Source organism: Protopterus annectens, chromosome 8.part0 (assembly GCF_019279795.1).
Source record: "Protopterus annectens isolate FY-2018-M chromosome 8.part0, PAN1.0, whole genome shotgun sequence".
Classification (NCBI taxonomy): domain Eukaryota; kingdom Metazoa; phylum Chordata; order Ceratodontiformes; family Protopteridae; genus Protopterus; species Protopterus annectens.
Genome location: NC_056741.1, coordinates 1,371,304,749 through 1,371,325,580, shown reverse-complemented (window position 1 = coordinate 1,371,325,580; position 20,832 = coordinate 1,371,304,749). Strand labels below are relative to the sequence as shown.

General features: G+C 40.3%; 1 protein-coding gene across 1 annotated transcript in view; it reads left to right on the top strand.

Moving 5' to 3' along the window:
* Window positions 1-20,832, top strand: part of DSCAML1 (DS cell adhesion molecule like 1) — a 1,743,400-nt gene that overhangs the window by 1,244,008 nt on the left and 478,560 nt on the right. The gene's annotated exons all lie outside the window — the stretch shown is intronic.

Below are 20,832 nucleotides of genomic sequence, written 5' to 3'. Positions count from 1 at the left end.
GAAGGCGAGATATGGACAACATAACATAAAGAAGTTATGTGCTCACCATAACGTTCCATGATTGTTATCTTTGATCTCGCCTTCCTTCTTGCATCCCACCCTCCTTCCCCCTTCCTGGAGGATTGAGAGGAATGCCTTGTTGTTATTTTTTATACTGGCTGGGTTTCCTTTTTACCATACCTTTTGGTTAGTCCTACTCTCTCCCCTTCTTACTCTGGCGGATGGGGTTACACCTTTATATGCAGGTGTCATCTGTTATGTAGAATAGAGTATATCTCTTTTCGGTTTGTATGGTCTAGTACTGGTTATCACAAGCAAGATCTGGGTAACTACCACTAGGCATGCTGGGAGAGGGGCTAGCCTCGAGCCAGTAAAAGCTCTCGAGCTATAGTATATGGCCGAGTCTGAGCCAAAGATCGTCTCCGAACCAAACAGCAAGAAGGAAGGCGAGATCAAGGACAACAAACATGGAACGTTATGGTGAATACATAACTTCTTTTTTTCTGCTTGTGGTATGTATAGGAGCCTTAACTGTGTTTTTCTGAAATACCCCTTCAAATCATTTAATCCCAATCTGCCCTGTTCTATTGGAAGAATAAGCTTATCCCACTTGACTGTTGCAGTCTTTCCCTCCTAGATAAAATCCTTCAGCTCTTTATTAATTGCTATCCACAACTTCTACTTCGTTTGATAAAAATATGCCTAACTTGTATGTAAGACTAAGGGACTGAAAGCATTTTAACTGCTTGTATTTTACTATCAGTAATCATATAACACAGCTTCCATTTTCTCAGCTTTTGTTTTATCTTTTGTTTAGTCTCTTCCCACATATCCTTTGCTGCCACACCAAAATGATTTTTAATCCATGTTCATAAATACTTCATTTTAAAATGTCCCCATAAGTATGGCTATTGCTGAATCAGTTTGTATGTGTGTACATAATTTATAGCTATTGCCTTTGCTTTAGCTTCATTAATTTTGTGTCCTGGAAAGGTCTGAAATTGTCTCAGGTTCCATAGTACTGTAATGTCCCTTTTTGGTTTTATCGGGTATAAAATAATATCATCTGCAAATAGAGCTAGTTTTTCTTGACTACATACCAATTATATCTTTGAATTTCTGATTCCATTTTTTTTTGCCAATGGTTCTAAATATTATGCAAATAACAAAGGGAGATAGGACACCCCTGCCTGGTTCCTCTTCTCAAGCAGAGATTATCAGAGAGTGTCCCACCCACTTTAATTTTTGCCTCCGAACCTTCATATATCTTCCTAATCAACCTTATAATTTTATCAGGGAATGCAAATGCTTCCATTGCTCTACTCATAAAGTCCCAGCTTACAATGTCAAATGCTTTCTCTGCATCAAGACCCACCAACAACAGTGGTATTTTCTTACATTCTGCTTCCCTCTGGATCATCAATGTTCTGTTAATGTTGTCACATGTTTGACTCCCCTCCACAAAAGCACATTGATTCATATTTATCAATTTTGGCATCACTTTTGCCATTCTTTTAGCCATTACAGACATAAATGCTTTATAATCATAGTTTAGTATTGAAATGGGCCTTTATGAAGCTGGATCTGATGGATCTTTAGCCTCCTTAGGTATTACAGCTACCACTGCTTTCTTCCAGGATGTTGGTACTTCTCCTCCTTTTAAAATAATGCTAAACAAAACCTTCCAGATCTTTATCAGTTTTTTCCATCCTAGCTGCCAAATTTCTACTGGAATACCATTTATTCCTGGGGACTTTCCTGTAGATTGGTTATGCATCACCATTTTTATCTCATCTCCTGCTATCCTAACTGTTAGTAATTGAGCCTCCTCGACCTCTAGTCTTGACATATTTAAGTCTTTCATAAACATTTCCATTTACAACTTTTCTTGATTTCCATATTTCTTCCATAGAATTTCCAAAATACTTCTAATACTTTTACAGGATCCCTTGTTGTCTTCCTTGTTATAGGCTCCCTAAACTTGGTGACAGCCCTTTCTACTTTCTGCTGCCTGAGTCAATGTGCTAATGGTTTTTGTGCTCTAGAGTTATTATCAAAAAACAGTTGCTTAACAGAAATCTTTCTAAACTCATTCATATTATCAATGTAATCCCTTAATTTCTGTCTAGCATTCTGCAGTTGCTCTACTTCTTGTTGTTTGAGATTCCCCCTATTTTGCAGTACTTCAACATTTGTCAGTCTCTCTAAATAATTCTTGTTACTTCTTAACCATATCTTCCTGTTTTGTATTTCCACCCTATTTTTAAACTCCACTTTAATTTTATCCCGCTCCCTAGCTATATTTTTAGAAGAAATTTCTATCTTTTTCTAATAGCTCCTGATTAATTTCCACTACTCATTTCTTAAATTCTTCTCTTTTCAACCGGTAGGTGGGAAAGGGCCAGTATCTCATTTTTATTCTAGTTATTATTGTTGCATGATCTGAAGTAGTTATTGGGTGCATATCAAGACCTTCAATGAAATGCACATGTTCGTGTGAAATGTAAATTCTGCCTAGCCTAGTTTTTGTATCTAGGAGAATAATATGCAAATTCACTCTGAACTCCTAACGGAATTCACATCTTCCATGCCAAATATTTTCAGAAATTTCTTTAAAAATCTACCCTTCTTTGGGGTCCCCCAGTCACATCTTCACTGTTGCAAATCAAATTCCAATCCCCACCTGTAAGTAATATTCCTTGCTGATTATTTCTTCCAGAATTTTGTTAAGCTCAATTGTATCAGTTTTTGGTGCAGTATAAATACATGCCAGTGTAGTCCTCCTCCCTTGCCAGTAGCCCCTTAGTACTAACAAATCTACCATTATTGTCTTTTTTATCCTCTTCTATGACTATTGGAGCTCCTCTTGCAGTTAATATATGTACTTCTCTGTTCCTTTGCCCCAGGTATTTGGTTGAATAACCATCCTGAAAACCTTTCTTTATCAAATTCACATGTTCATCTCTTTCCAAGTATGTCTCCTGTAACATAGCTATTTGCATTCTACAGTTTTTAATATAGTTCACTACTGTTTTCTTTTTTGTATCTGCGAGACCATTAATATTTAAAGACATAGAAAACATTATATTCTTAAGAAATTATTATTCTTACCTTTTATGTATAACAGCTTTTTTGTTAAATGTCTAGTTCCAGCTTTTGTGTTACATGCATACACTATTTGGCAGGTTAATATTTTATACAGTTGTTTCTTGTCATCTCCATTTGAGCCTATGTCACATCTTACAAAACTTTTTGTTTCATTGAAAACCCTCAAATAAAAATACACGCACACACACATCCAATCCCCACTAAAACCTATTCACTTAATAGTAACACAAAACTATGTTTGTTTGTTTCTTTCGGCTTTTCCCAGTTAGGGGTCGCCACAGTGGAACTCCGGTCCGCTAATGATTGGCAGTAGATTTTTACGTGCTGGCTTGCCGGACCTAACACACAACCTTCAACGAAGGAATGCCCATTCACGCATGTAGACACACAGAAGACGCTCTAACTGAGAATTGAACAGGTAACGTCTAACTGTGAGGCGGCAACACTACCGCAGCACCACCACCACAGTATAGTAACACAAAACTATGTATATTTTCAAATATTGAAGTTTTGCCCTCCTAATTGGAGCATATATTCCAAATTAACAGCCACACACACACAGAATTTAGCTAACCTAAAAGAAAAGCTATCATTTCTAAGACACATGGTACAGCCTATAATCAAGGAGCCTGAATCCTCACCACTGACGCTGCAGAGGGACATTTACTTGGAACAAAAATGGATACATTCAGTATTTCCAGATGCAGCTCTGTGCATTAAGCATAATTTCACTTAAGAGCACACAGGGAACACACTCAGTCCAGGGTCTGGGTTTCTGTATTTTTCTGTCTCCCTCCAGGTCCCCAGTGAGACTCCCCACTGGCACAGTTATAGAGTTGAGACCTCAGCCAAGTTTCCAAGCCAAGTTCTCCACCATTCTCTCTGTGAAACCAGTGCTTTGTGCCCTTCTGCAAGCAGCTGACACACACACTCTTTGAGATTTGATTTCCACACACACAACACACACACACACACATGCAGAAACACACACACACACACACACACACACACACACACACACACACACACACACACACACACATACCTGGGAAAGGCTGGCACAGATTTACTAGCTATGCCAACTTGCCAACTTCTTCCCAGACTATGAGGTAGTTACACCACCACCAGACACTCCAAAGCCAGCTACTCCAAAACTCTTACAAAGGTGCCCAATTATACTGAGTGAAATTAATATTAATACACATGGTAGTGTTTGGCCAATGCAGTAAGGTGTTCAGGAGTGGCCAGAGCTGTCACTGAAAAAATATAAGCAATCTCAAAGGTTAAAATATTCTCTAAAGGACCAGCCACAGTGAAAGTTTAAATATATTTAATAGTAAATAATAAAATAACATGAAAATACTAAATATCTGTTTACAATAAACACTAGAGTTTTAGCTACAGGAAATATTAAAAATAGCACAGGTGGACAGGTTCACACAGTTGCAGAAAATACAATACTTAACTAATCGCACTATATTTTCCTGACTGATCTAAAGAATTATTATTCTCTGGTTACTTACTAGAGTAAGGCAAGTTGAAGTAGGTGCGAGATCCTTATTTATCTGGTTACAAAAACAGAGTGCTCCAAGACTTCAGTCTCACCTAGCATTAAACATTATTTTTAGTGGTGGATTACAGAATGACATCACATACGTCTGGTCATCTGACTTCTGGCTCCCATGCTTTCCCCCTTGGCTAGAAGCTGTCAGGATTTTGCACGTGTGTCAATAATACACACACAGAGCCTTGCTAAGATCTGCTGCTGCTCCTGAAAGTCATAAAGCAATTTCAAACATCCACCCTTCTAGAATAGCAATTAGTTCACCCCAAAGACAATGCAGGAAGCTTCCTAGTACAGAGTATTTGTCTCTGGCTGCATTGAGAACTGTAAGAAACCATCTTTACGGCCTAAGCCAGGTAATTTAATTTCAAGCTATTTTCAAAGTTTCAGATTAACCTCTTCTCTTTTCAGATTAACCTCTTCTCTTCCAGTATCCTCTGTTAAAATATATACATTTAAACTGTTACAATAATGCAGGTATATTTCTTTTTCTGTCCAGCAGGGCACACTGTTGGTAATTTTTTAACACAAGCAACTGTACAAATAATTTTTTTCAACACAAGCATCTGTACAAATCAGTTTGATGTACAAATGACATATAATTCTGAAAATGAGCTCAGGCTGCACTGTTGTTCCTATTTCTGAGCTGCTCCGGAGTGAATGAGTTAAGAGGAATGAGCCTTTGTAGAAATACATTAACCCATACTCTTTCTTGAAATCCTATCTGGCTTGGCATTGCTGACCCCACTACAGTGCTGCACTGTCATATCATGTGCCTGCAACCCTAGGCTCCACCATTGTAGCTTAGTATTTTGCTGGCTAGCTCGCTGTAACCATAGATCCCCCTCAGACTCCTCCTGCCTCCTAGTACAAATACTTAGCAGAAGGGCCTACCTGTCATAGTCAGGTTTAATCAGGTTAGCATGGTGCAGTTTGTGCCCCTGCCTCTTGCCTAGCAGTTCTACCATGTAGTTAACATCACTGACTTTCCTTACCACTTTGAAGGGTCCCTCCCAAGTTGCCTGCAGCTTATTATGTCTGACAGAAATGAGGACCATAATCTGCTGTCCCACAGCATACTCTCGGGCTCATACATTCCTGTCATACCAGAGCTTTTTCTGCTGTTGGGCTCCTGCCAGGTTCTCCTGGGCCAAGCCCATGAGCTCCCTAAACCTTGTCCTGAGGTTCAGGACATATGTCACAACAGACTCCTTGTGGGATTTACACTCACCCTCCCACTCTCACAAATCAAATCTAAAGCCCCCCTCACCCTGTGCTCATACAGCAACTCAGAGTGAAAAATCTTTGGATTCGTGGGGTATCTCTCTGTATGCAAACAACAATTAGGGCATATATTTGTCCCACTCTCTCTTTAAGTGGTCTGCAAATGCCCATAGCATGGTCTTTAGTGTAGAGTTTAACCTGTCCACAAGACTATTAGCCTGGGGTTGTTTGGACGTGGTCTTTAGGTGCTTCACCCCACAGCACTTCCACACACAAGCCAGCAGGTCTGACATGAAATTGGCACCTTTTTCAGTCAGTATTTCTCTCAGTAAATCTACCCTGCTAAAAATCTCTAACAAAGCATTTGCCACCTTCTCTGTCCAATGGAGGACACAGCCACCACCTCAGGGTATCTAGAAGCATAATCAACTACCACTAGGATATACTTCTTCCCTGTGGAACTTGGGGTACTCAGAGATCCCACAATATCCATAGCTACTCTCTGAAATGACTCCTCAATCACTGGCAAAGGATTCCAAGGAGCATTCACCTTGTCTTCTCTCTTGCCTAATTTTTGGCACTGCTCACAGGTCCTGCAGTGTCCTGTTACATCCCTTGCAATCACAGGCCAATAAAAGTTCTGCATAATATGTCTCTTGGTATGCTTTATGCCCATATGACATACAAAAGGAATGTCGTGGCCTATGTCTAGAAGTGCCAGATGGTAGGTTGTAGGCACTACCAACTGCTGTATTACCTAACCCTCTAGCCCTCCCTCAGGGGTCCATCTATACAGTAACCCTTTGTTCCAGTATACGGACTGCCCTTTTCTTGAGAATCAGGTGCCTCCCTAGCTGTATCCATCAAGTCTCGTAGTGTAGGGTTCGAGAGCTCAGCCTGTCTCAACTCTACCTTTGTGACTTTTGTGAGTACCACTTCCACAGGAAGGCTGATATCCTCTGACAGCAGTACCTCACTGTCAACCTGGGTACTACCACTCACCTCTACCCTTGCAATCACTCTTTCTAAGGGAACATCAGCACCTACCAGCAGCTGTGGCTCACCTTTAGGCTCACTGCTACAGGGTAGCTCCCTCCCTGAAATAACCACCTCACCAGCCTGGGCTTCAGGTGTGGGGTCTATCTGGGTCTCCCCCAGGCTACCAGACTCACATGCCTGTCTGCAAGTCTGACTGCATGTAACTGCATGCACATAAGGTACTGCATTATCTGAACCATTTCTCTGGACATCTGCAGGGATATCCTCAAATCCATCTATTACTTGCTTCCTTTTCCACCCTCCCAGTCAAGGTGAACCCTGGCCAAAGTAATTTGGAATGGGGTCCCTCCTAAAGATGTGACTGGAGTGGACTGCCCAAGCAAGTACTGTTCCTGTTTAACCACTGCAGGCTTCACAGTGGTTATGTTAGAGGCTGTGTCTCTTTTAGTAGTGGCTTGTTTTCCATCCACTAAGATTGGATATAAACTCTCGTGATAGTTGGTACTCCTGTTGTGTCCAGACAACATATCAATGGCATGCTGTTATTCCCACTTGCTGGGTGCCCCACCCTTTTTTCCCCACCTTGCCTCCATGGACATCTATATGATACATGGCCACATTGCTTACATTTAAAACCTTTAACCCTTGATCCTGAACATGTGCCTGCACTAGTGTCTTCCCCTGTTACTGGTGGACTCTGCTAGGGTGGCTTAGGCTGCCCACCATAGGTTTCCTTATATTCATGTGCAGCACTGGGTATCCCCTTCCTGTGCAGTGATTTCTGTTTGCTAAGTAAAGATCCCCCTTTTCCCTTGCTCATCTGCAAAGTTACACTCGTGGTCTTCCAACCAGATTCTCATGTCCTCAGGCAAAGTGCTATGGGCTTGTTCCCCCACCAAAAGATCTGCCAGCCCTTCAAAGGTGGTGACTTGACACCCACTGACCCACCTATGAAAATAATGCTTGATTCAGCAATATAATCACACACACTTTCATCTGCTTTGCGTCTTTGCTCACAAAACTTTTTTTCTGTAAGCTTCAGGTGTTAATTTAAAGCATTCAAGAAACATTGCTTTACTTGATCATAGTTTAAGCAATCAATATCAGACAATTTAGATATAGCAGTTACAGCTTTATCATGGAGTAAGGGGGTCAGGAACCATACCCAGATCCCTTGATTAACATTGTACTGTTTATATACTCTTTCAAATGTATGAATAAAACTATCAAAATTATCACCCTCCGTAAATTGCAGAAGAAATTTACTGACCTTTATTGCTTCTGGAGGCTGATTTATTCCATTCCCCATTACCTTCATGACCCAGTCAAAGAGTCAGCATCTCCTTCTCATGTTGACACTGCTTCTCATTTTCTTTGGTCTCCAAATACCGCAGTCTCTCATTTTCTTCAGCCTCCAAATGCCGCATTCTTTCTGCTGATTCTAATTCCATCTGTTTTGCCTACCGCAGTCTCTCTGCTGATTCTAATTATAAATGTTTGGCCTCCAGTTCAAGTCTCTTTAAAAATCCAGATGGATTTTTAAGTCCTCTAAGGAAAAGGTGAACTGTCCTGTTTCTGAGGGCTGCAAATCCCTATCACCAGACCGGTTATCCTTCTGGTTGCTGGTCTGAGCTGCAATCAAGGCTGAAATCATTCCCTCTTTAGTCAGGTTGGCATGCACCAGTCCTTGGCTTCACACACCTTGGCCAACTGGTCCTTTGTCAGCTTGCTATAATCCTCTTCTGACATCTTTGCCTGCTTTCCCTGACTAAACTAACAAATAAATAAATAAATAAAACTGTTGAGAAGTAAAACTCTGCATGTTTACCTTGCGGCTGCTTGAAAGTACACAAACCTTCAGTGACAACTGCCTACAAGCTATAGAAGTTCAATTAATATCCATACCACTGTTCAACAATATGTGACGTCCTCACTCTGGGCCAGTAATCAAGGAGCATGAATCCTCACCACTGACACTGGAGAGGGACATTCATTTGGAACAAAAATGGATACCCCCAGTATTTCCAGATACAGCTCTCTACATCAAGCACAATTTATATAAAGAGCACACAGAGAACACAGTCAGTCTGGGGTCAGGGTTACTCTATCTCTGTCTCCCTCCAGGTCCCCAGTGAGACTCCCTACTAGTACAGCTATAGAGCTGAGACCTCAGATGAGTGTCCAAGCCAAGTTCTCCACCACTCTGTCTCTGAAGCCAGTACTTCATTTTCCTGCTCCAAGCAGCTGAAACGCACATTTTCAATTTGATTTTCACACACACCTGGGAAAGGCTGTCACAGATTTACTAGCTATGCCACCTTCTTCCCAGACTATAAGGTAGTTACATTGCCAGCAGACACTCCAAAGCCAGTTACTCCAAGGCTCTTACAATGGTACCCAATTATACTGAGTGAAATTAATATTAATACAAATAGTAGCATTTGGCCAATGTGGTAAGGCTTTCTGGAGTGGCCAGAACTGTCAATGAATAAATATAGGCACTCTCAAATGTTAAAATATTCTCTAAAGGACCAGCCACAATGAAAGTTTAAATATATTTTATAATGAATAGTAAAAGAACATGAAACTATTAAATATCAATTTACAATGAACACCAGAGTTTCAATCACAGGAGATTAAAAATAACACAGGTGAATAGGTTCACACAGTTACAGAAAAAAACAATACTTAACTAATCTCACTATATTTTCCTGACTGATCTAAAGAATTATTATTACCTGGTTACTTACTAGAGCAAGGCAAGATGAAGTAGGTGAGAAATCCTTCTTTATCAGGTTACAAAAATAGAGTGCTCTGAGTCTCACCTAATATTAAACATTATTTTTAGTAATAGATTTCAGAATGACATCACATATGTCTGGTCATCTGACTTCTGGTTCCCATGCTTCCTCCCTTGGCTAGAAGCTGTCAGGATTTAGCACATGTGCGTCAATAATACCCACACACACAGAGCCTTGCTAAGATCTGTTGCACCTTTTGGAAATCATAAAACAATTTCAAATCTCCACCCTTCTAGAGTAGCAATTAGTTCACCCCAAAGACAATGCAGGAAGCTTCCTAGTACAGGCATTTTGTTTTCTGGTTGCATTGAGAACTGTAAGATACACTCTTTTTGGCCTGAGTCAGGTAATTTAATTTCAAACTATTTTCAAAGTTTGAGATTAACCTCTTCTCTTCTAGTATCCTCTGTTAAAATGTACACATGTAAACAGTTACAATAATGCAGTTATATTTCTTTTTCTGATCAGCAGGGCACACTGTTGGTACATTTTTAACACAAGCAACTTTACAAATACATTTTTCAACACAAACATATGTACAAATCAGTTTGAGATACAAATGACATATAATTCTTTACAAAATTCCAGCAAGCTGTGCTGGCATATGTTACACATCCACTACCCTACGTCTCCTGGCATAGCTGGCAATATCTCACATCGTCACACAACCTGTGGTTCTATTAAGTGCTGTCTGGTTTTGTCTTATCTTTGTAGCTCTCCCAGCTGGGAAAACACTTGAATGCTTTTAGAAAACATTTTGTCCAAGCAATTTCAATTTATCAGATTGTCTCCTAGAGACAAGAGAACCAGACACAAAGCTGTTTACCAGGAAATGCCTGCCTTATAATATTCAGTATTCTTTTTCATTTATTTGCTTTCTCTTAAAACGTGTTACTGTTTTAAGCTAATGGTCTTAAGCCAATCATTCCCCTGTGCAAGAATGAGAAAAACACAGTAATTTTTCTTTTGTCATGCTCTTTTACCCATATTTATTTTTACATTGCATTGCCTACATTTTTAAAACTGAACAAGGAGAAAGAAGAAGGGAAAAAGAAAAATAGGAGTACCTGTTTACATTAGTATCTCCCATTACACTTAAAAAATAACTGAAAAAATGTTACTTTATAACATGCAAATAAAATCATGCTCTATTTATATAATACTATTAAGAAAAAATTTGTTTCACTAACAGGTAACTTTCTCTCTCCTAGGGCATATGCTTTAGGAGTCCCCTATACGTTTAACAAAGTCCAAAAAAGTCCAGTATTTCCAGACTTTCTTGTTCTGTCATGTTTCACAAATGTAATTATTGCTTTGTAATCCCACATTTTTCAATTTTCAAGTTACTAATTTTATTCTCCAAATGTTAATAACATGAAATAGAGCATGTGCTGTAGAGTTCCGTACAAGTTTAACAAAGTTCATGAAAGTCCAATATTTACAGATTTTCTTGTTCTATTCCTGTTCATCTCCATCTCCCAAACCCTGTCTCTGCTTCATTTCTAATGTACTCTTAGTTCTTCTAGTCAACTGTTGTGCTTTCTAACTCTTTCAATCATTTTCTGTTTAAACACTGGAAAATGTTTCACTGGCCCAGTCTCTCTTTGGTCTTTGTTACCAGTAGAACAAGAAGCAGAATATCTTGTTTCACAGCTCACGTTTTGTAGGACAAACTTTTGTATTTCTTCCTTAGCATGTACTTCATCAAAAAATGATTTGATCTTCCAGGGAAAAGTATTTTGAAGATAGCTGGGTACAGCAGCTTGAATGTCACACCTGCTTTTCGACATTGCCTAAATAATGGAATAAATTTACTCCTCTTCTGCCTGGTGTACAATGAGTAGTCATTCTCCACAAACACACTGCTGTCTCCCACTTTTAGTACTTTGTCCTTCTGCCACAGTTTTGTCAGACTCATCTCCTTCTGCTGGTAAGATTGCATCTTTATTATTGAAGGTCTAGGTTGTTTTCTCATGTCTATATCACAAGCTTGAACGCTAAAAATAGCGAACACTCTTTTATCAAACTTAAAAACGCAAAACCTTAAAATGCAATGGGTGTTTGTCTATGTAAAAAATCACCTTTATTATGGTTTACTAGATGAAAGGAAAAAAAAAACTGTTGTTGGGAGAAACCAGGTACCAGGTTCAAAGACTTCTTGTTGGTTCAGTGGTAGTGACAGTCACATGTAATGCTAGGGTCCTGTGTTGATTCACAGGACAAGTGTCAGAGTTTTCTTTTGAGTTGTTAATACAATATTAGGTTCATGGTTTATACTCAGTGGATGCTTGTGTGTCTTTAAAAATCACCTTTATGGTTGTTTCCAAATTAAAAGTAAAAACTGCTCTTGGGAGAAACCAAGTACCTAACTGTCCAGAGATTCCTTGGTCATCCAGTGGTAGTGGCAACCACAATGGAATGCGGGGAATCCTGGGTTCAATCTCCAGACAACATTCAGAGGTTTCCTTTTCTGATGAATTATTAATGCAATATTAGATTTATGGTTTGTATTGCACAGAATGCTTATATATTTAAAAATGACATTTAAGGTGGTGTCCTAGTTGGAAAGAAAAATGTCTCGTGGGAAAACAGGTACCTAACTGTCAAGAGACTCCTTGTTGGTCTAGTGGCAATGGCAACTGCAAAGAATGCAGGGGTTCTATATTCACTCCCCAGACAAAGGTCAGAGTTTTACTTTCATGCCGAGTTCCTATATTTAAGAGGATTGATGCTTTATTGTCTCAAAGTTATTCACTAATTTCAGTATGATGTTGTTTTTCTTCTTTATCCTCTTCATCCTCCAACACCAGTTTTTGGACCAAGTCCAAAATACTCCTAGTTCTTTTAGTCAGTTACTATGTGTATTTGTGTCACTCAAGCATTTCCATTTGGCACACTTGAAAAGGTTTCACTAGCAAAGTTCTCTTGATCTGTTTCCGGCATTTGATACAATACCCACTCAAGCTTTGTTAACAGGCTTATGGAACTAGGCATAAACACCTCTGTGACATGTTGGATAGCCAGCTGGCTCACTGATAAGACCTAGGAGATTAGGATCGGTGAGGCTGCCACCACAAAGAGACTGGTCAACAGTGAAGTCTCTCAGGGCTATGTGCTGGGCACACTTCTCTTTGGCATCAACTTCTCAGAGGTTAATGCCAATGTCAAAGGCCTCTGGCTGACTAAGTTCACACACGTTTGTACTGATTCTCCTGAGGAGGCTGTCCAGGTCCCTTACAATCTCATGCTGTACGTGAGACCGAAAAAAAAAAAACAGGTGTGTACTTCAGTCTGGTTCTTCTTCCCTCCTAAAGAGAAGCATCATCATCATCAGCAGCCCCCTTTTTCCCATTTTTCTATGTGGGGTTGGGGTATCATGTTAACTGTCGCCAACTCTCTCGATTCAGTGCCACATACCTGCCTCCTTCAACACTCATGCCTAACTTTCGCAGATCTTCTTTCACACAGTCAATCCACCTCTTTGCTGGATGTGTTCACTCCCTCTTACTTTCTTCCTGTCTGTCCCAAATCTTCCTCACCAGATTGTCTTCTGCTTTTCTACACATGTGGCCAAACCACCATAGTCTGTTCTCTTTGATCTTTTCTGCAATTGGAGTTACTTTGGCATCTGCTCTTATGTCCTCATTTCTTCGTCTGTCCCACAGTGTGCATCCTATCACCTTTCTCAGGCACTTCACTTCCATCATCTCTAGCTTCAACTGTTCTGTCTTTAGTGCCCAGGTTTCTGTACCATACAGTAGTACTGGTCGCACCACTGTCTAGTACACCTTACTTTTCAGCTTCTTTGGCATTCTTCTGTCATAGACTACACCTAATACTCTATGCCAGTTGGTTGCAGCCCCTCTAATTTTAGCTTTGACCTCTTCATTCAGACTAGCCTTCTCCTCAACTACTCCTCCCAGATACTTGAAGCTGTTTACCTGTTCCACTATCTTCCCTTCTAGCTCTATTCTCAGCTTCTTCTGATTTCCCCAATTTGCTGCCATTACCACCATCTTATCTGTGCTTAGTTTCATCCCATGTGCTTTCACATTTGCATTCCATTCTCCTTGCTGAAGTTCTAGCTAAGAGTCTGCCTGTACTGCCACATCTTCTGCATACAGCAGCTTTGTTGATCCGTCCCCTCCAGCCTGTTTGCTAATGTAGTCCATCACCAGTATGAACAGTAGTGGGCTCAGAGCTGAACCCTGATGTACACCCACACCCACTGGGAACCCCTCTGTGAGGCCGAACACCATCTGTACTTGAGTCATTGGGTCATTGTACATAGCCTGCACTAATTCTACCAATGTTTCTGGGACTTCAAACCACCACAGTACTGCCCAGATCAGCTTTCTTGGGACCTTGTCATATGTTTTCTCCAAATCTAGGAATGCCCCGTTGGACACTCTCCTCATCTGTAGCTTCTTCTCAAGTATCTGTCTCAATGGAAACATTGGGTCAGTTGGGCTGCATCCTGATCTGAATCCAAACTGCTCATCTCCCATCTTATATTCTACTACTCTGTGCATCCGTTTATCAATCACCCTCTCCAGAACTTTCATGCAGTGTGATAGGAGTTTGATGCCTCTGTACTGCCCACAGTTGTGGATGTCCCCTTTGTTCTAGTACACTGGCATGAGTATGCTTATTCTCCAGTCATCTGGGATATGCCTTTCTCTCCACACTGCTATTAGTACCCTCAGGAGCCATTTCTCCCCTATCTCACCCAGCATCTTTATCATATCTGCTGTGACCTCATCTGAGCCTGCTGCTTTCCCTGACTTCATCTTCCTTAGTGCTGTTCTTACTTCTTCTAGGGTGGGCTCCTCTTCTTCTCTCATCGTAGGCTGTTTCTGGGGCAGTACAGCTTCTGTGGGGTTTTTATTTATTTTATTTATTTATCTATTGACATCTGTTAACCGGGTTTGTCCAACTGGGCTTGTGGCCCATTTTCAGTGGAGACCCGAGGAGAAAAGCTCCAGTAGTACATTTTTAAACAAGTACAATATTGATATAATAGCAGTTATAGCAAAAATATTCACATATGTTGGGTTACATGCATAACGTTAAAGTTGCACTAAAAAGAAGCTTAGTAACATAATTTTACATTGATATAGTTCAGTAGGTCAACAATAATTTTTTTTTGTTTGAATAAAAGTATGCAAATGCATAGTAGACACATTGGAGAGAGAGGTGCAATGAGGTACTAAATATGGACCTTTTGAGGATACATAAAGGGAAGGAAGACTAGGTGGGGTCATGGCAAGGGCAGGTCCTGGAATTGAGAAAATAAGCTTTTAGTTCATTTTTGAAGTGTTGAGGTGTGGGAGATTGAACGTAAGTCAAGGGGAAGTTTGTTCCAAGCATGGGCAAGGGAGTGTTTGTATAGTAGTTTGCCTACTGACCTTTTTGGGTGGTAGACATCAAGTAATTTTTGGTTAGAAGTACGGAGGGTCTGGGATGGGATGGGATGTAGAAGGAGACTAAGGAAGATAGAGATGGACAGAAGGAGGTTTTATAAAGAATAGAGTGTAGCATATGAAATTGATAAGATAGCAGAAATTGGGGAAGTTCAAGCCATTGAAGAGAGTTTAAAGAAATGCAGTGGTGTGAGTTGTATGGGGAGTTAGTAATGAGTCTGGCTTTTTCATGTTAAGTTTGTTGGAGTTTGTTTAAAGTGGAGGCCTGGATATTGGTAAGAACTGGGGTGGCATATAAGAGGGAGGGGAGGAGGAGTGCCTGGCCCAGAGTAAGTCTAGATTCAGGGGTTAGGAATTTTTTGTTCCGATATAGCAGACCTAGTTTCTGGTTTGTTTTTTTATACACTGGAGTATGTGTAAGTTGAACTTTAGTTCGTCATCGATAATGACCCCTAGGAGTTTTGTGTGGGTGTCAAGTTGGATAGTTGTATTGTTAGAAGATGTAATAAAAAAAGGAGGTTTTGTGATGAGAAAGAGAACGGGGAAGGAAAAGTAGGAGTTTGGTCTTTTTGGGATTTAGGATCAATAGGTTGTGTGAGAGCCATTGTTCACTGGATAGTAGGGCTTGTTGGGTCAGGGAGTGTAGTTCAGGAATGTTATTTGAGATGGATATAAGTGTAGAGTCATCGGCATACTGAATAAGGGAGGATTTTTTTGCATGAGGTGTAAAGATCATTGGTGAAGATGTTAAACAAAAGGGGTCCCAAGATGGAGCCTTGGGGAACACCAGTGGAGATGGGAAGGAATGTTGAAGAGGATGAGAGCCATTTGACAGATTGTCCCCTGCCAGATAGGTAACTATTAAACCAGGCAAGTGCGGAGGGGGATAGGTGGAGATTTGTGAGTTTGGATAGTAGTAGAGGATGAGAGACAGTATCGAAGGCTTTAGAGAGATCTAGGAAGAGACAGGAAATGAGTTTATTGTTTATTGTTGTTTATTGTTTTCTTCATTCAGAAGCTGCTGGAAATACTCCTTCCATCTGCCTTTGATGTCCTCTAGGCTAATGAGCAGGTTGTTGCTGGCATCCCTTATGAAGGGTGTCTGACTGTCTTCTTTATCTTTCTGTCTTTGCTTTGCAACCTGATGTAGTTTCTTTGTGCCCCTTACTGAGTCACTTTCCAGAAGTTGGTACAGTGCCTCTGATGCCCTATTCTTTGCTATTGCAACTTCTTTCTTAGCTTCTTTGTTAGCCAACCAGTAGTCCTTCCTAGCCTGGTCAGCCTTTTCTGTCTCCTACTTGTTCCTGCACAACTTTTTTTTCTTTTGATGACTTCCTGGACTTCTGCTTTCCACCACCAGCTTTCCTTATTTACCTTATTGCCATACCTGGCTCGGCCACATATCTTTTCTGTAGTCCTAACACATGCTGTTTTTAGGCGCTGCCATTTTTCTTCAACTCCACCTATTTCCTCCTCTTCTTCGGGTGCTAGAGCCCTGAGTAATTCCTTGAATTGTTGTACTTTCTCTCCAGTCAACTTCCAGGTCTTTTGCCTGGTCTCTGTTGACCTTAGAGCCTTCTCTGACCACTGCTTGCAGCTGATTGTGGCAACTAGTGGCTTATGCTGTGGGCCGATTGTTTCACTGGGGATGACTTTGCAATCATGGATTCTGCCCCAGTGCCTTTTCCTTACTAGGAGGAAGTCTACCTGAGTTGCATATTGACTACTCTTGTATGTGATCTTGTGACTGTCTCTCTTTCTGAACCATGTGTTGGCTACTATCAAGCCATTTGCCATACAGAAGTCTAGAATGGCTTCTCCTCCTTTATTCCTGATCCCACACCCATGTGGACCCAGGCAGTCCTCATATCTTGTTCTGTCTGTCCCGATATGTACATTCAAGTCACCCATTATCAACAACAATTCATGTTGTCCTGCTTTATCTAGTAGGTCTTGCAATTGCTGTCTGAATGCACTATTTTCCTCACTATCATAACCCTGCTGTGGGGCATAGGCTGAGATTATGAATACTGCCCTGTCATTACACTGGAGTCTGACTGCCATGAGTCTGTCATTAATTCTGATGATATCCCTTACTGCCTTCTGAAGCCTTTCTCTCACCACAATTCCTACACCATTTCTAGCCTCCCCTCCACCTGAGTAGTAGACCCTGGATCCCAAGCCAAGTGGCTTTGCTGCACTGCCCTTCCATCTCATCTGGATACATAGGATGTCCAGCCTCCTCCATATCATCATGTCATCCACTTTCAAGCTGTGTCGTGTCAGTAAACCTACATTAAGCGTATCAATTCTCAGTTCATGTTTGGCAGGTTGGTTGGATTTACATCCAGCTTTCACTCAACAGAGCTATCCCAGGTAACCCAGGCTGGGCAACTAGACACTGGCCAACCAGTAGCTTATTGACCCAGGGCTGTTGGGCTTTATGGCAGGCACACACTGGCCAATAGGGGCACATATACCCCTCCCACCATTAGCATGGGTACCTGGCGTGGGTCAGAGTAGGCCAGGTCCTCAACCCACTTATCACCAGTAACTATCCATGCCCATTTTTGGCGACATTAGTCAACATGACCGAATCACCTAGAGCCATATTTTACACCATTGAGTGGCTAGCCCTGCCACAGCATGCAGTCTGTGATCCGTGTTCTCCTATCTTGAGGATGCTGCGCACCACAGTAGATGCCCAAAGCAGTTGGTCTGTACAACTCTTCCCCTTATAGGGCACCATGTAGAGTCTGTGCTGCTGCCTATTTGAGATGGAAACACTCAGCATGTTTTTCAGACATGGGAGAAACCCCACAGAGACACAGGGAGAACATGCAAACTCCAAACAGGCATTGGTCGGAGGTCAGGATCGAACCTTGTACCTTGTGCATGGGAGGCAAAGACCTTAACCACTAAGCCATCTGTTTTTTTTCCCCCATAAAGTCCTCCAGCTTCTCTGCCTTCTCTCATGCTTACTTTAGGAGGCTAAAATAATAAAAAAAATAAAATAAAAAGAACCCAGGTCTGCAGACTGCACCCCTGACACCTTGCACCCAGAGCTGCTGACTCCTTCACTACACCTAAGTACACTTCTGATATTTGCATTCCTAATACCGTGCTGTAACAAACTATCCATAAACAGTGAAAAAGGTAATCTAATTTCCTACTAAATGCTTTAATCACACAACTCCAAAACCATGTTTTAATTGTTTAGATATGAATACAGTGCTATTACATTTGTCTGCCTTTTTATTACTATGTCTGTACTGCCTTGTAGCTTACTTAGTGCTAGCCTTAATCAGATAAATTACTGTTTAGAAATACTTAAAAAAAAAAACCAGATTAAACGTAAGACACCACAACATATTCTCATTTTACTTTAGCAGTCACATTTAGAGCAGGTGTGAAGGCTCACTTAGGTTTAAGTAAAGCAGCACATAGTTTAGACGTAGAATCAAAAGATCTTTTTCCAGATCTGTTAGAACCAAATGCAGTCTAATGAATGAAGTACTCAGTTGTTGTTCTTCTTTCGGCCTTTCCCGGTTAGGGGTTGCCACAGCAGAACTCCAGCCCGCTAATGATTGGCAGTAGATTTTTATGGCGCCAAGGTGCCAGCCTGACATCCAACCTTTAACGAAGGCACGCCCATTCACGCATGTGTTTCGAACGCCACTCAACCGCAGGGAGGACATGCAGACTCCACATAGAATGTGCTCCAGCCGAGAATCGAATGGGAGAACCTCTTGCTGTGAGGCGATAATGCTACCGTTGCACCACCGCGGCTTACCAGAATGAAGTACTCAGTGTTGTCATAAAATTGCATATTGCTGTAAATTTCCTTTTGTGTATAAAATAAATTAAATACATAAATAAATATGTTTCATTTAAAATGTCTTAATATTCTTACAGTCTAAGAAAGCTTTAAAATAATTAGCAGGAGAGAGAACAAATGAAAATCCTTTACATAGTACCCAAGACCATGCAGATAAAATGAATGAATGTACAACATTACATTCAGTTATATTTAGTACTCAAGTGCTATCTTGGGATGGACATTACTGAGATTAATTTTTCCACATCTAAACTTCTGATGACTCATGCATTTGCATGCTGAGAGATAGATGCCACTCTGGTATTGACAGTTTCTTATGGTTTGGTGTTGAATACCTTGGCAGTAAAGCACTGAACTACTGTGTTTATTAGAGTTTTATATCTGTCTTGTGACTAGAATCAGCTGTTATTCTTATTCTGTACAGGCACACTACCACCAAAATAACCTGCAAGATTGCAGTGAACCTTAGATTTTTCCAGTAAACTAAAAAAGTCTTCATAGTCAAAGATGAAGTAAGCTAATTTGCAGTTGAATATTCTGGATACTGAGAAATGCAAATTATTCATTAGGACTTGATTTTAACATTATCATAATTATGTATGCCATAGGCCAACAATAAATTAGTAAATTTAAAGTGAGTTTGGAACATCTGTAGTCATTCCCTCTGAGTATTAATTGGAAAACTATTAAAACTGGAAGCCAGCAGTAGGTACACCCACAACCTCTATGTACAGCCTGAGTTTCCTCCTATTTTTCTAAGACTGCTACATTATATATTGCATCTAATGCTTTCTTTAATACAACTTAAAAAATATTAACACAGTTCTTAGCACTCCAGATCTACTCACAGTACAATACTAAAATTCAGATTCAGTTAAACTTATTCCTGTAATCTGACAATGGCTGTATTATTAGTAAACTTGGAACAGTGCTAAGTGATGCTACACCACAGTGCCTGATTCCCTAATTTGCTTGTCAATTTGTCTTCAGTCTTAGAAGAGCCTGTACATCGTTCAGGTTTTCAAAAGGTGCTATTCTTTTCTCCCTCATCTCAAAAACATGTTGCAGGTAAACTGACAGTCCTTCAAATTGACAAATCTATATGTTGCATGTGAATATTTGTGTTTGCATTGCAATGGGATAGCATCCCATCCAAGGTTATTTTCAGCTTTGTGCCCAGTAAATGCCAGCATATGCCCATTTTTTTCATGACTGGGCATGTGGTTTTTATGGATAAATGAAAAAGAAAGGCTGTATTATTAGCCAAAATACCATGCAAGCTGTTAGTGAAGTGGCTTCTCTGCATTTGCACACTTTTTTCCTTAAAGTGAAGTATCAAAAAGAAAATCAAATGTTTTGCAGAATCACTTTAAAGAACAATAATTTGTTTCATTTTGCTGGTTCAGAGACAAGGAAACTTTTTACTGATTTGAAATTATTTTGTTGTATTTTTTTCTGTTTATAAGGTATTAGTAACAAAATAAAGATTCCATGACATTTATCACAAAGAGCAGGAGGACTGGTTTACTGACCAAATTTTCTAAATCTGTGTAAATATCAGTTTGATACTGCTTTGAAAATAGGTTATAGGTCTAATAAGACTAGTGTGGTTAAAAATAAATGAGTACAAAAAAAAACTTTACTTATTTGTTTGTGCCATTTAATTGGTTTTAGCACAACGTTTGTATTTTATGTCATAAGGAGGCATAATATTGGCCATTTGATAACCATTTATGCTGAGGGCATGTATTAAGTAGCTGCTTATGAAAAAGGGTGTAATCCCAAGGTTTACTACTTTGAGGAATGAAAAAAAAAAGTTTTGGGATGAGACGGGAATAGCACTTACTACTGGTTCATAATGCTTTGTTTTCCGGT